Here is a 16922-nt window from a genome sequence, read left to right on the forward strand (position 1 = left end):
GTTTGGTTGATTGAAATGAAATAAAGATATAATAGATATAACTACGTTTGGTTTATTGAATGGAAGACAACAATAATATTATATACAAGTGAGATTCAAACTTAAGATTTTAAATTCATAAGAATTTAATTTTGCCATTAAGATAAATCACTACACCAAAAGAGGGCTTTAGCGGCGTTTTTTGTGGCGTTTGTCGATAAAACGCCGCTACAAATCAGGCATTAGCGGCGCTAACCCTAAAATGCCGGTAAAGATCCAAAAATAGCGGCGCTTTTAGGAAAACGCCGTAAATGGTCAGACCTATAGTGGCGTTTTATATATCAACGCCGCAAAAGAGCATCATTAGTGGCGTTTTTAAAAAAATGCCGTAGTAAATCTGACAAAACGCATCGTTTAATATTCAGGAATAGTGGCAGTAGCGGCGTTTGTTTGTAAGCGCCGCAAACAATGTTAAACAAAACGCAGCGTACAAGATTGAGGTATAGTAGAATTGGTGGCGTTTCTGTAAAAACGCCGCTGAAGTGGATCATTAGCGGCGTTTGTTTGTAAGCGCCGCAAAAAATGTTAAACAAAACGCAGCGTACAAGATTGAGGTATAGTAGAATTGGTGGCGTTTCTGTAAAAACGCCGCTGAAGTGGATAAATAGCGGCGTTTGTTTGTAAGCGCCGCAAAAAATGTTAAACAAAACGCAGCGTACAAGATTGAGGTATAGTAGAATTGGTGGCATTTCTGTAAAAACGCCGCTGAAGTGTATCATTAGCGGCATTTGTTTGTAAGCGCCGCAAAAAATGTTAAACAAAACGCAGCGTACAGGATTGAGGTATAGTAGAATTGGTGGCGTTTCTGTCAAAACGCCGCTGAAGTGGATCATTAGCAGCGTTTGCTTGTAAGCGCCGCAAAAAATGTTAAACAAAACGCAGCGTACAAGATTGAGGTATAGTAGAATTAGTGGCGTTTTTGTAAAAACGCCGCTGAAGTGTATCATTAGCGGCGTTTGTTTGTAAGCGCCGCAAAAAATGTTAAACAAAATGCAGCGTACAAGATTGAGGTATAGTTGAATTTGTGGTGTTTCTGTAAAAACGCCGCTGAAGTGGATCATTAGCGGCGTTTGTTTGTAAGCGCCGCAAAAAAATGTTAAACAAAACGCAGCGTACAAGATTGAGGTATAGTAGAATTGGTGGCGTTTCTATAAAAACGCCGCTGAAGCACATTATTAGCGGCGCTAGGGAAAAAGCGCTGCAAAAGATCTGGACCAAAATGCACCGTTTGGAATTGAGGCATAGAGCCAATAGTGGCGCTTCAGGAAAACGCCGCTAGAGCCCGCTATTAGCGGCGCGTATCACAAAAATGCCGGCATATGTGAAGCCGAAACGCAATGTTTCGTCTTGAGCTATAGCGCCTTTACTGGTGCTTATCCGTAAACGCCACTGAATATCAGCTTTTAGTGGCGCTTCTGCTTAAGCGCCGCAAAATTTCTTAGGGAAACGCATCGTTTCGACTACACGTATAGATTCATTAGTGGCGCTTATTTGGAAACGCCGCTGATATCAGCTTTTAGTGGCGCTTTTGATTAAAACGCCGCAAGAAACTTAATTTATTTTTCTATTATTTTAGGATTTATTTTTCCATTATTTTTGTTATAAAGTTTTAGGGTTTATGGTATACGTACTATTTTTTATTTTGGACTAGGGATTTAAGGTTTGATGTTCAAGGTTTAAAGATATATATACTACTATTTGAAAACTAATTAAAGAATAACATTTTAATTTTACTGGGAATCATGCCACGTTGTAGCACACCTATATTAAATAATTAAATAATATAAAATATATGTTCTGTACTAAACTAACACATTGGCGACCCGAATTTGACTTGATATGGTTTATGACTCACGGTTTAGACTTTAGGGGTTTGGCCAACTTTAGGGTTTAGAATTTATTATTTGGTGGTTGTTGTTTGTGGCTTACGGGTTTAATATTTATGGTTAATTTAGGGTTTAAGATCTACGGTTAATGTTTACGATATATTGTGGATTTTATTTTGTGGTTTGGTGGTTTGGTGTTTTATGGTTAATTGACGAGTTTAGGGTTTAAGTTTTACGTGTTGGGATTTAGGGTTAAGGTTAAAGGTTATATAGTTTGGGGTTTAGGATTTACGATTAATTAAGGCTTACATTATAGTGGTTTATAGTTTGGGGTATGATGGTTATAGATAAATAAAATGGTTGACGATTTTAGGGTTTCAACTTTAATTTAGGGATTGGGGCTTTTGGCTTTAATCTTGGATATTCTAGATTAATATAAATGAAAATTATATAAATATAAATTAATATTTTAAAAAATATATCAAAATGGGTTAAATCCCAAAAGCAGACACGAACAATGTTTTACTGTTCAACTATTTTATACATTAACTTTTATTGTGTGTGATCCAGATAATCTTGTAAAATAGTAACATAATTATTGATATAATTAAAATAATTTTTTATTTATATTACATACATAAATATTTATATTTATTCAATATAAAAATGTACTGATGTATTTTCTTTTTAAAATGTGTAATTATTAGTTAAAATTTTCTCTCTAATTTAAAAGAAATTATTGAAATATTGGTTAATTGAATTGAAATGTTAGCAAAACATCACCGTTTTGTGCTGTACATTTCGTGGCGCTTTTTGTAAACGCCGCAATAATGTATTATGAGTTAAGAAACTGCGTCGTTTGGCATTGTCTTTAGTGGCGCTTTACCTGAAACGCCGCAAATGGTTTAAGTTTTATATATAAACGGTGCCGTTTTACTTATTTTAGTTGTGGCGTTTAGGGTTGAAAACGCCAGGAGTTTGATTTAACTTATGTCGAAACGATGGCGTTTGACTTGATATTTTGTGGCGCTTATGGATAAACGCCGCAACTGGGTTAAATAGGAATAAAACGGCGTCGTTTTTTTTCCATCCTTTTGACCGAAACAAAACCAAAAACCCCGATTAATTGATCACCCTCTTCCCAATCTGTCATCTCCCCCAAATCCCTAAATTCCCCTAATCCCTAACAGTTCCCCATACCCGATGTATCCCTGTAAGGCATCGTCTGCTTTGCCACATCACAGTCCCCCTGCGTCTCCGGTGCCCCAACAATCGGTAAGTTCGGCATCTTCCCTTTTCTTTTTCATGCGTGGATGTTATCTGGCATACCGATTTTGGACAAAAAAATCCATAAACATCAAACAATGTCTATTTTGGTAAAGAAAACAATGAACTCCCTTTTTTCCATGAATATACCTGCCCCGCTGCTTTCACTTTCGTTTGGGCCCGGGGAACCCATTACTTTTGGCTACGGTCTTTATTTACCTTTTTTGCACTTTTGTTTTTTTTCAAAACTATTAAATTCACAAACAGCAAGTTGTTTTTATTTTCCTCATTGAATTCATTGGTCAATCATGCAGATTTCGTGGAAGCAAAAAACAACTTGGAATTTTCCTCATTAAATAGTTTCAGAATTAAAGATTGGAATTTAACGATATTTCGTGGAAGCAAAAACAACTTGCTAATTTTGAACATATCTTATTCTAGTGAGTTCTCATTTTCTTTAGCTCTATTATTACTTTTTGGTGTAGTGTTGATTTATTTGGGAATTCGAATACTGATCTTCTTATTAAATATCCATGTCTGCAAAATGGCTTCTGTCTGCAAGTTGCTGTATTTGTTGTTTTCTGATCATATTTATTGTTTACTACAACTATCATAAATTTTGCACACTCAATTGTTCTACCTAAGGAAATGTTTAAAAAGTTTGAAAGAAGGCATGTACATACTGAAGACAGTGCAGTTGATGTTAGTTTAGTCTGCTGAAGTTGGTTAGTAGTTAGTTCTTCTGATATGAAGCAGTTAATTTTGTAATGGTTAGTTTGGGGATATAAATAATTAGGTTCTTCTGTTATATAAATGTTCTTCCTAAGGTTTCTAAACTTTTGCATTGTTGAGGGAGATGGGTTTAGAGTTGTTTTAAGAAATTGTAATTTAGTTAAATACTCATCGCTTTCCTTGTTTCATTTTTTTCTTGTTTAATTGGTACTAATTAAAATTTGTTTTCCTTTTATTTTTGTTTTATGCAGTAGTTCGCTTCGAAGTCGAGGGAATTTGAGGTATTTATTCCTATGTTTCCCACCTTAGTTTGATTAAAAAAACACCTCCAAACGTTTAAATTTTGGATTTTGTTATATTTAAGCTTTATACTTTAATTATTATTTTTGAGTTTTAAAATGGAGTTTTAATTCAGATTTTTTTAAAAAATATTTTGTTATATTTAATAACTTTTTTAAGGCTGTGGGTATCGATTTTATTTATCATTCTTGATAACTGTTTGTTGCTAGCTTAATTTGCATGTTACTTTGCAAAATTTTTCCACAACTGCAAGGTAAAAAGTATGATTCTAATTCTTGTACGTATTTTTAACCCCAAGCAAAAACAATTACGCAAATGATTAAAATTCTTAAATCAGTTCGCAAAATTTCAATGGGTTTTGAACAAATTATGGCCGAATAGTTGATTCGTTTTAAAGTGAACAAATTATCGATTTTCAATTTTATGTCAATTAATAATTTATCGACGTTAAACAATTAATGTAATTTATTGAATGTTAATGTTTAAATAATCTATCATTATTTAATAAATTGATCGATTAATTGATTGAATGTCAATGAATTATCAAGTTTTGTAAGTTAATTGATTGGATGCTTAATAAATCGATTATATAATGAATTCTCAATGAATTATTAATTGATTGCATGTTAATAACTATCACATAAGTTTTATATATAAACTTAGGGTTTACATTACTTACATATTAACTTACATAAGTTATCTACAAGCTTATACATAAATTAAATTACTTACATAACTTGAATAAATTAAATAAGTTACATAACTTACATAACCTACATAAATTAAATAACTTACATAACTTACGTAAATTAAGTAACCTACATAACATACATAAACTTGCATAAATTAAATAACTTACATAACCTACATAAATTAAATAACTTCCATAACTTACATAAATTAAGTAACTTACATAACTTACATAAACTTGCATAACTTACATAAAAATATATCATATCACAAATTTCCGTAATTCATTTATGGTTATAACTGGCGTTTTAACTTACCCGTGCAAATTATTGTCAACGTCAGACTTCAAGAATTAAGAAATGGACCGGTCTTGGATGAATTTGTCAAGGGTTAGCAACGATTATCGAAATGGAGTACAGTATTTTCTAAATTTTGCATTTCAATATGCAAGCCAAGAGAACATGATTCTGTGCCCTTGTAAGAAGTGTGTCAACATAACCTGGCATTATCGTGAGGTTGTGTACGAGCATCTAATTGTTGATGGGTTTGTTCAGGGTTATAAACAATGGTTATTTCATGGAGAATGCCCGCCTAGTACTTCATCTTCAAGAATGGATGTATCTAATTCTAGTACTGCTTACCATCAGTCTGATAGAAGGGATGACATGGAAGGTATGTTGCGGGATGCATTTAATATGCACAACCATGGTGTCCAGTCGTTCCCAGCGGACTTTGTGGCTTCCGATGATTGTAATATTGGGAGAAATGATTTTACCGAACTGGAAAGTAGTGTACCTCATGAAGAGCCGAATGAAGAAGCGGCGAAGTTCTACGCGCTACTTAATGACATGAACGAAGAACTGTATGAGGGATCAAAATTTTCAAAAATATCTTTCTCTGTTCGTCTTTTTCAGTTAAAATGTTTGGGCGGGTGGACCGGAAACTCATTGACAATACTGTTAGAGTTTTTAAGAGAAATATTTCCGTTTGCAAAAATCCCTCAGTCATGCAAAGATATGAAGAAAATGATAAAAAATTTAGGCCTTGGGTTCAACAAAATCCATAGTTGCCCAAATGACTGCATGTTGTATTGGGGCGATCGGAAAAACCAACAGTGCTGTCATGTATGCGGCCAATCCCGTTGGATAAATAGAAATACAGAAGATGGGAACGGCGATGAAAATGATGCACAGTCGAGGAAGAAGCCAGTTAAGATTTTACGGTATTTTCCGTTGATACCAAGGCTTCAAAGGCTTTTCATGTCATCGAAGACGGCGAAGTCAATGACGTGGCACCATGACGGACGAACCGATGATGGATTACTAAGGCATCCGGTAGATTCTTTAGCTTGGAAAGCATTTGACAATAAATTTCCAAGCTTTGCAAGCGATCCTAGGAGTGTGTGGCTTGGGCTAGCATCTGATAGATTTAATCCTTTCAAGATCATGAGCACTGCCTACAGTACTTGGTCAGTAGTGCTTGTTCCTTACAATCTGCCTCCGTGGATTTGCATGAAGCAATCTTCCCTTATCTTATCTATGATTATCCCTGGAGAGAAAGGGCCCAGGAATGATATCGACATTTATTTACAGCCACTTATTGAAGAGTTAAAACAATTGTGGGCTGGTGTCGAGACATACGATGTGCTGAGAAAGGAGAACTTTAATTTACGTGCAGCTTTGATGTGGACCGTTAATGACTTTCCCGCTTATGCCAATTTATCCGATTAGAGTACCAAGGGTCGTTATGCGTGTCCTTATTGTGCTGCACAAACATGTTCGCAATGGTTGTACAATGGGAAGAAGTTCTCTTACATGGGGCATCGTCGGTGGTTACCGAAAAATCATAGATTTAGATTTCAGAGTTCTGTATTTGATGGTACTGAAGAGTTTAGAGAAGCTCATTCGCAGACCAGTGGCTCTGAAATCTTGTTCATGTTGGAAGATATGAATTTCATTTATGGGAAGATGAACCAACCGCCAAACACGCAAAGAAATAGAAGATTAAATGTTGAAGCTGATGATGACTCTGATGAAGAGGACGATCCTAATGAGGCAGACTTGTGGAAAAAAAAGTATTTTTTTTGAGTTGCCTTATTGGGAGCATCACCTTTTACGACACAATCTTGATGTTATGCACATTGAGAAAAATGTCTGCGAGAACATTGTGGGTACAATTTTGAATGTCGATGGAAAATCAAAAGACAATCTTCAGAGTCGACTTGATTTACTCCAAATGGGAATCCGACCTGATCTTCATCCCAATCCACTTCCGAATGGGAAATATCGATTGCCGCCTTCTATTTTTTCAATGTCGAAGACGGAAAAAGAAGTGTTCTGCACGGTGTTGAAGGATATAAAGGTTCCAGATGCGTATGCATCAAATATATCTCGATGTGTTAGTGTTAAAGATCGAAGATTATATTCGCTAAAATCACATGACTGTCACATCTTGATGCAAGATTTATTGCCAGTGGCTCTATGATGTTGTATGTCCAAGAAGGTGACGTCTTGTATAATTGAACTATCCAACATAATGAAAGCCATTTGTGGCAAAGTTTTGGATGTTCAAGAACTTCAGAAGGTACAGGATCGAGCCGTTTTGACTTTATGCAACATGGAGAAAATCTTTCCACCTTCCTTCTTCACCATTATGGTTCACTTGATAATCCATCTCCCGCACAAAGCAATTCTTGGCGGACCCGTTTTCTATCGATGGATGTATCCCATAGAAATGTGTTAATTAAAATTTTTGCAATTTTCCTTCATTCACCTATATGCCTTTAGTTTCAATAATTAAGAAATGTTGTATATTGTGTTTAGGTTCCTATCCAAATTAAAGTCTTACTGCCGCAACAAGCGATATCCAGAAGGATCGATTGCTGAAGGCTACTTGGCAGAGGAATGTATGACCTTCTGCTCAAGATATTTGGAAGATGTTGAAACAAGGTTAAACAGACCAAATAGGAATGCTAGACTCACGGACCATAACTTAGCTGATACTTATTTGTTCCAAAGTTTTAGATAACCAATCGGCAAAGTTGAAATTGCAGAATTAGATCATTTATCGTGGGTACAAGCACATCGATATGTTCTGTTTCACCACGAATCATTGGAACCTTTACGGAAGTAAGTTCTACAAATTTGATAAATATTTATCAAACTAATAACTATTTATCTTCTAACAAGGTGAACATTTTTTTAACATAGTGAGTACAAATAAATATTGAGATCTCGTTCGTGCTCTCGAAGAACACAACATCGAGATATCAATAAGATGTTTACAGAATCTTTTTATGAATGGTTAAGCCAAACGGTATGCAGTTGGAGCTTCCGCTTACAAATAACAATGTTTTCTCATAACATTTTTAATTACTTAGTTTACTTTCCGTTCAATAGGTTTGGAGTGGGAAGAACGTAAACGACGAAGTTAAATGGCTCTCCCAAGGTCCAAATCGAGTGGTTAAAAGATATAGTGCGTTCCTCATCAACGGATTCAAATTTCATACAAAATATCGCGAGAGGTTGATGAGAACATAAAATTATGGAATAGTTGTCAATTCTGCAATCACAAGTTATGCTAGTGCTAGGGACAATAATCCTGTAGAGGGAAATGTGGAATCTTTCGGACATCTTACTGACATAATAGAGTTGGATTACTACGGCAAATGGAAAGTTGTCTTATTTCGAGGTGATTGGGCCGATGTTAATACAGCTCGTGGAATTAAGCAAGATCAATTTGGTTTTACAATGGTGAATTTTGACCGATTGATTCACACAGGACAACAACTGATAGATGAGTCGTATGTATTCTCATCTCAAGTCAAACAAGTTTTTTACTCAAAAGATCCAACTGATGAGGGTTGGTACGTTGTACTCCGTAACATCCCTAGAGACTTGTTTGACATGGGCAGTGGAAGTAGAGATAACATCGACGACAGATTAGAAACTTTGCCCTTTTCAGAACAAAACTTAAATGACAATATCCCTAGTACTAGTGCACAGTTTCAATGGGTTCGTCAGGATACCGATGAAGATATTTACGAATAATGATGTAGTAAGATTTTACGATTCTTTATTTATATGTAATATATTATAATTTAAATATTGGCCTTATTATATATTTCAACTGTTTTATATGTGCTGATATTGTTGTAATTAGTTATTAAGTTGTCAACTATTTTATGTGTATTGTAGATAAAATGCCTAGAAGAAAAATTCTAAGGGGAAGCATTACGAGGAATGATCCTAACTCGACAGAGACAAATAGTACTGAACAGTAGAAAGCAATTGGATCTTCGAATGTTCCGATTACAGCTGAGGATCCTACAGAAGTTCAAAGTAATTTTACGTTTAATTTACATGGTGTTTCTGTTATAGTTGATTTATTTTTCAAATTCTTATATTATAATATACCATTTGTAGCTGAAAATTGTGGGACGCGCAGAGGTCGAGGACGTACGCTACTTAGAGAGTTATACAAGTTAGATCCAGTCGAGCATGTCAAAGTTGGACGAAACAGTTTTGGTCAACCTGTTGGATCAGAAGCTCGACCTTTAGCAGGATACATGGGCATTTTAGCACGAAATGCGAATATTTTGCCTATCAACTACGAGTCATGGAATCAAATGCCCGAAAGCAACAAAAACCAAGCCCTCGATAATATTAAGGTAACAAAATGTTAATGCCATCTGTAATGCTTGGAAAATAGTTTAATTTATATTTACTTTATTAACTTGTGTTTTTTGTTTTCTGTAGGCAAGGTTTGCTTTAGAGGTCTCGGATGCTTACGTAAAGAAAGCATTGGGAAAAAGATGGAGAGACAATAAAACTACTTTGAAGAAAAATTATTATAAAACAAAAACAACCCTAGATGAGAAATTGCAAAATGTCCCGCCGGGTATGTTGAGGTACCAATGGGAAGATGCGGTTAGATTTTGGCATTCGAAGAAAGGCGAGGTATGACGTACTTCCAAACTATTGTAATTATTTTGGTTTATAGTATTTTCTATTTACGTACTAAAAATTTCATAACGTAGGATCGTGAACAAGTTGGAAAAAGCAGCAGGCAGAAACAAAAATTCACCCACACAGTCGGGTCGAGAAGTTTTGTATGTGTAGCTGAGGCGGAGGTATTTTTAATTTTTTTAATATTGTCGAATATGTATAACTTTCTGTTAAATAATATTTATACTACCATGTTGTAGGAACTGTCGTCCGGTCAAAAAGTTGGACGCCTTCAACTTTTTGAAATTACACATAGGAAGAAAGATGGATCTCCCATGACTCCTGAAGCTGGTGAAATAATGGTACGTTTACTTAATAAGATTTGACTTATTTTAGTTATTTTTAGTGTTTATTTTCTAATGGTATAATTCATTGCTTGTAATGCAACTATTGTTATGTTGCATATGTTTTTTAATATATAATATTGCGTTCCTAACTATGTGATTTATTTATTAGGAAAAACTAAAGGATAAAAAGGCGGAGTACGAAGCGATTGCTTCTAGTGATAGTTCTGTTCATCTTGAAGACATTGATAACCGGACTATTACTGAAGTTTTGGGTCCTGAAAGGTATGGTCGGGTTCGATTTCAAGGATCTTTTGTTAGCCCAACCCAATATTTTGGATCCAGCTCCCACCAATACATGGCTTCGGGGAGTCAAGCTCAAGCTGAAGTTCAGAGGTTGAAAGACCAAATGGCTGAGATGCAAGCGACCACAGTTGAGGTTCAAAGGAAATATGAAGAACTGCAGCTACAACTTAAAGCAGAGGCGGCAGCGAGGGAAGCGGAAGCTGCAGTGAGAGAAGCAGAGCAGGCCAAAAGTATGACGAACTCCAGCAACAGCTTCAGGCTGTGATGAAGATGTTTCAGTCGCAACTTCCGCCTTCATAGTGTATGACATAAATATTTTTATCATTTTAACATTTAACATTTTTGCAAAAATATGAATTCACTTTTATTTATTGATATTAATATTTTTTTATTCGTTTAATTTGAAATATTATATAAATTTATTGCTTTTGGCTGGTTTAAATCTGGTTCCTTTTGATTTGTTGCTACAAGAGGCTGAAAAAATGAAAAATTTAATATAAAAAATCCCAAAAATAGTGGCGTTTTTGTATAAAAACGCCGCTAAAAAACATGATCTTTAGCAGCATTTTTTTCTAAGCGCCGCTAAAGAATATGGTCTTTAGCGGCGTTTTTTTTCTAAGCGCCGCTAAAGAACATGGTCTTTAGCGGCGTTTTTTTTCTAAGCGCCGCTAAAGAACATGGTCTTTAGAGGCCTTTTTTTCTAAGCGCCGCTAAAGAACATGGTCTTTAGCGGCGTTTTTTTTGTAAACGCTGCAAACGTTTGCGACGTTTTCGTTAGCGCCGTTAGTGCCGTTAAAAAGCGCCGCTAAAGGCCTAAAAAAACGCCGCTAAAGACCTATTTTGGTGTAGTGAATATATGTAAATTTATTTTAAAAAACTATTTATTAGTGATAATTATATTTGGATTTTTAACAAGTTTATATAAATACATGTTAAATATTTAAATTTAAATTTAAATTTAATATTAATTTTATATGGATTTTTTATTTTTATATTTAATCAACTTCTTTTTCCATTATAACATTCTAAATAATGGTATATAATTTAAATTTTTTATTTTGTTTATATGTATTTGAATATAACATTAATTTTAAGATCAGCTTGAGATCCGGGTACTATCAGTTGAAAGTGAGGGAACCTGATGTGCCCAATACTACATTCAAGACTCGGTACGGCCATTACAAGTTCCTGGTTATGCTTTTCAATCTTACGAATGCTCCAACAGCGTTTATGGGTTTAATGAATCGAGTGTTTCAGCCATTTTTCAATCAGTTTTTTGTGGTGTTCATTAACGACATTTTGGTTTATTCTAAGACTGAGTCTGAGCATGATGAGCATTTAGGGGTGGTTCTGTAGATTCTCCATGAAAAGAAGCTCTCTGCCAAGGTGAGTAAGTGCGAGTTTTGGCTAAAAGATGTTATGTTTTTTGGGCATATGGTATCTGGTAAGGGTATCTGTGTGAATCCAAAAAAAAAAAAATTGAGACGATTCTAGAATGGAAGCAGCCTAAGAATGTTTCAAAGATTCAAAGCTTCCTAGGTTTGGTAAGGTATTATCGGAGATTTTTTTAGTGTTTCTCTTTGATAGATGCTCCATTGACTAAGATATTGAGGAAGAATACACCTTTTAAGTGGTCAAATGAGCAGCAAGGTAGCTTTGAGAAGCTAAAATCCAAGTTGACTTAAGCTTCAGTTTTGATTCAACCGGAATCTAGAAGGACTACATTGTGTATAGTGATGCATCCCATATTGGTCTAGGTTGTGTGTTGATGCTAGAGGGTAAGGTGGTAGCTTATGTTTTGAGGCAACTTAAGCCATATTAGTGCAATTATCTGACTCATAATTTGGAGTTGGCGACTATAGTGTTCGCTTTGAAAATTTGGAGGCATTACCTTTATGGTGAGAAGTGTACTATCTACACGGATCATAAGAGCCTCAAATGTCTCCTCACCTAAAAGGAGTTGAACTTGAGACAGTGGAGATGAATTGAGTTGTTGAAAGATTATGACTGCACTATTGAATACCATCTTGGTAAAGCCAACGTTGTGGTCAATGCTCTAAGTAGAAGATTGATGATTGAGCTTAAGACTATGTTTGCAAGATTGAGTCTGTATTAGGATGGTGGACTTTTGGTTGAGTTGCAAGTTAAGCCTAATTGGGTTAGTGATATTAAAGTTAAGCAACCTTTGGATAAAAATTTGATGACTCGGTTTAAACAGATTAAAAAGGGTAAGACTGAAGATTTCGGGTTGAATTCTGAGGGTATTCTATGTTTCAGAGGTAGGTACTATGTGCCTAATGATTTGGATTTGAGATAGTCCATCCTACGAGAAGAGTATAGTAGCCCTTATGCTATGCATCCTAGAGTAATAAAATGTATCAAGACTTGAAGGAGTTGTATTGGTGGCCTAGATTGAAATAAGAGGCAACTGATTTTGTTTCTAAATGCTTGACTTACCAGCAAGTAAAGGCCGAGCAACAGTTTCCTTAGGGGTTGTTGCAGCCAATTAGAATTCCGTAATGGAAATGGGAGAAAGTCACTATAGACTTTGTTAGTGGGTTGCCTTTGACACCTACTAAGGACTCGGTATGGGTTATTGTTGATAAATTAACCAAGTTGGCTCACTTTTTACTGGTTCACATTGATTATTCTCTACAGAAGCTAGGTAAGCTTTATATTTTAGAAATAGTAAGACTGCATGAGGTGCTTACCTATGTCGATTATTTCAAATCAAGATTTGCATTTCACATCTAAATTCTAGGAACTAGGTTAGATTTCAAAACGGCATTTCATCTACAGACAGATGGTCAATTCGAGCGAGTTATCCAAATTTTTAAGGATATGTTAAGGGGTTGTGTGATCGAGTTTCATGGTACTTGGGCAAAGCATCTATCATTAGTTGAATTCGCCTACAATAATAGTTTCTAATCTAGCATATAGATGGCACCTTACAAGGCTTTGCATGGTCATAAATGTTGCACTCTTTTGTGTTAGACTGAGTTGGGCGATAGGAAGGTTTTGGGTCTGAAATTAGTTCAAGAGACCGAGGGTACTATTAGACTGATTTAGGATAGACTGAAAGCTACTTCGGATAGGTAGAAGTCCTATGCAAATCTGAGGTGAAAATAAATTGAGTTTAGTGTTAGCGCTCGGGTTTACCGTGGAAAAAAGTATTAAGGTTTGGCAGAAAAGGCAAGTTGAGCCCTAGGTTTATTGGATCGTATTAGATACTTAAGAGAATTGGACCGCCGACCTATTAGCTTGAGTTGCAACCAGAATTGGATCACATTCATGATGTGTTTCATGTGTCAATGTAAGATGGTAACGATCAGACCCTTATCACATTATCCCGGTTGAGGAGATTGAGGTTAGATCGGATATGTCCTTTGAGGATGAGCCAATGCAAATTTTGGACAAAGAAGTAAAGATTCTTAGATGAAAATAGATTCCACTGGCTAAAGTTTTTTGGCGAAACCATGGCACCGAGGAAGCCATTTAGGAGCCAGAGGACTTGACCCGTTAGCAATATTCTAATATGTTCGTATTAGGTAAATTTTGAGGTCGAAATTTCTTTTAAGGGAAGGAGAGTTGTCACGTCCCAAATTTCTTATTGATTAAATTGTAGTAATATGAGAAGAATGAGTTTGTTGGTTCAGTGGTAAAACCTTAGCATTCCCATTGGTCCCAAGTCCAATTCCCCTCATCAGTTAATTTTACCTTTTTGCCAAATTTCTGTTCATAAACCCTACGTGTCGCCTACACTAATTAACCTAGGTATAAATAACATTTTTATTTTTTTCTGTCAATCACTTATTGTTTTTCTTTCTTCCTTAATTGTTGTCCCACTCCTTTTTCTCCTAATTTTTTTCTAATTTATCCTTTTTTTCACCATTGTTACCCCCTAAACTTCGAATTTTCCTTCTCTTGTACTTTCCTTTATTATTTTTTAACCTTCGCTCATTGTTTCTGACATCACAAATTTAATCGAGTAGAGTAAGTGCTTATGTTGTCAAATCTTCATTGTTTTTTATATTAATTAATATAGTGACCGAATCTCACTACTTGCTTTATGTTTCATCGATTGAAGATCCAAATCTGGATCCTGATAATCAACAATAGCTTTTGGAATCCGTTGAAATCCGTCGGAAGCATTTAAGGTAAGTATGGGTTCTTAGTTACAAGGGATTTTCTACTTTAATCAAACCCTATAGGGGTTTATAGAGACTAACCGCTATGAAATTACCCATTTTGGGTACAGAGTTAGTTAAATCTATGTGTTAGAGGTTGTCGAAATTGCGATTCAGTACTTTAGAGTTGTTGTGAATATGTGTGGGTTTAAGTGTTTTGGCTGTAAATGATCTCACTGACAAAAATAATGACAAATTGTGTATGATTTGGGGTCACACGGTTCCCCACACGGTGTGTGTCCCACGGTTCCCCACACGGTGTGTGTCCCACGGTTGGCCCACACGGTCGTGTGTTGCTATAAATTGGGAACTTGTCGAAAATCACAAGGCCATAGTGAGTTACACGGCTAGAGAGCACGGACGTGTACCCCTCCCACATGGCCTAGGCCTTTCCATACGGCTCTGTGCCCATATTTTTACTATTTTTACTCGAGATTGTATAATATGTTCAAATTGATCCCTACTTGTTCTATGACTGTTGCGAGGTCTTATAAGTTTAATTGGGCCCTCATAGCATGTGCTTATTGTATTGTTGATTTGATACTGTTGTCGGTTTGCATAATGTATGCATGATTGTGTTATGAGCGTAACTCCGTTATCCAGTGGTTATTGATGGCATGAACAAATATCCAACTGAAATTGTGGTATTGAAAGCATGTTAAATATGTTATTGAATTGAATTTATTACCATAAGCATGACATACATGCCATTGAATTGAATTTGATACTGTTAGCATGAAAAACGTGTCACTGGACCGTGAGCATGATTGTATGCCATTTTGCAATGCATGGGATGGGTATTTGTGGTTAACGAAGAAGTTCTATGGTGATCCAGGTGAAATTTAAAGCCCACATTATTGTTGTTAATGCACTACACTGGAGATTTGAAGAGATTGGGTGATTTATCGCATTTATACTAGCAGTTTTAACTGCAAATTGTTACTGGTGGTTTTAACCACATCGAGCTTAGGTTCTTACTATTTTGGCGTTCAGATGACGGGTTCTGGGGAACTCGTGGTGTGTAGCGGATAGATGGTAGGATTATTGCATTTCGTATTGAGCATGCCATATTCATGTTATAATATGCCATGATTTATTGATTGGACGGTTGTAATTGATTAAATGCCTATTTGATTGATTGTATGGCTAAGATACTTTAACTCACATTAGGCTTTTAAAGCATACCTCCTTAGTTTAATATTTACATATCGCCCTCAGGATTAAGCTTGGATTCGGCAATTGGAGGTCTCGTTTTAAACTCTTTGGCATTGGTTAAAAACATTTATTACTTTTAAATTATTTTGGCATTTTATTTGGAACTGTAATTTTGGTTAAGCATAGACTGTGGTAGGGGACTTTTAAATTTTGTTTTTGATTACATGTATGGGTTTTGGTGGTAACTGGACTTTTGGTGTTTTGAAAAGATGAGTTTTTCCACAAAAACTAAACGAAACATTTTTCCGCTACGACATGGCAAACGAAGGTTTTAAAATGGGTTTTTCGACAAAAATCGACTAAGTTTTATTTCTAACAATTTGTCTTTTTATTTACTTCGGACTTAACTATAAACAACCTAATAAATCGATACATCTAACAAGCTTATTACAACCACGCTTAGTTTTCTGTAAATTCATTTTAATAGAAAGATAATAATATAAAGTGACTTTACAACCGAATATTTTTTTACTTAGCCATATCGGTGGCTAATATAACCTTCAGAATTTAACCATAACATCTAGGTCGAGTTTAGAAGGTAACATAACCAATGTAGCATTTTGCATATGATTTTCTTCCAGGTCGAGTGTAGGATGTTACAGCCGTAATCATCATTTTCATCTTACCATAGTTTGAAACTAGCTTTGCATTTGAAATATTCTCATCTAGCATTATCTAAACAACCTATCTCCTACCCTTTAGACCATTCACCTATTTAAAGCCTTTAGGCCAATGATTTAATTTGATTTTCATGTGTGTTGCTAATGAACCAACATGAGTTGAGATTTGTCTGAAAACTTGAGTTACTTTTTCGAATAATGTTAATTTTTTAGTTTATGTAATACTTGATTTGAGTTAAGCTGACTTGAATTATAAAAATTCTTTCCAATTCAGTAGTCTTAATATGAGTTGCGCTTGTGGGGTTGAAATGGTTGTTTGATTCATGAAAATATCTAGTTACAATTTATCTTTTAGCATTGGTATGAAACAAAAAATGCATGATTAATTACATACAATTTATATTTTGTTGAGATAGTTATGAGAGAAGTTATAATAGTAGTTATAATTGTG

Source organism: Gossypium hirsutum, chromosome D10, assembly GCF_007990345.1.
Source record: "Gossypium hirsutum isolate 1008001.06 chromosome D10, Gossypium_hirsutum_v2.1, whole genome shotgun sequence".
In the NCBI taxonomy this organism is placed as follows: Eukaryota; Viridiplantae; Streptophyta; class Magnoliopsida; order Malvales; family Malvaceae; genus Gossypium; species Gossypium hirsutum.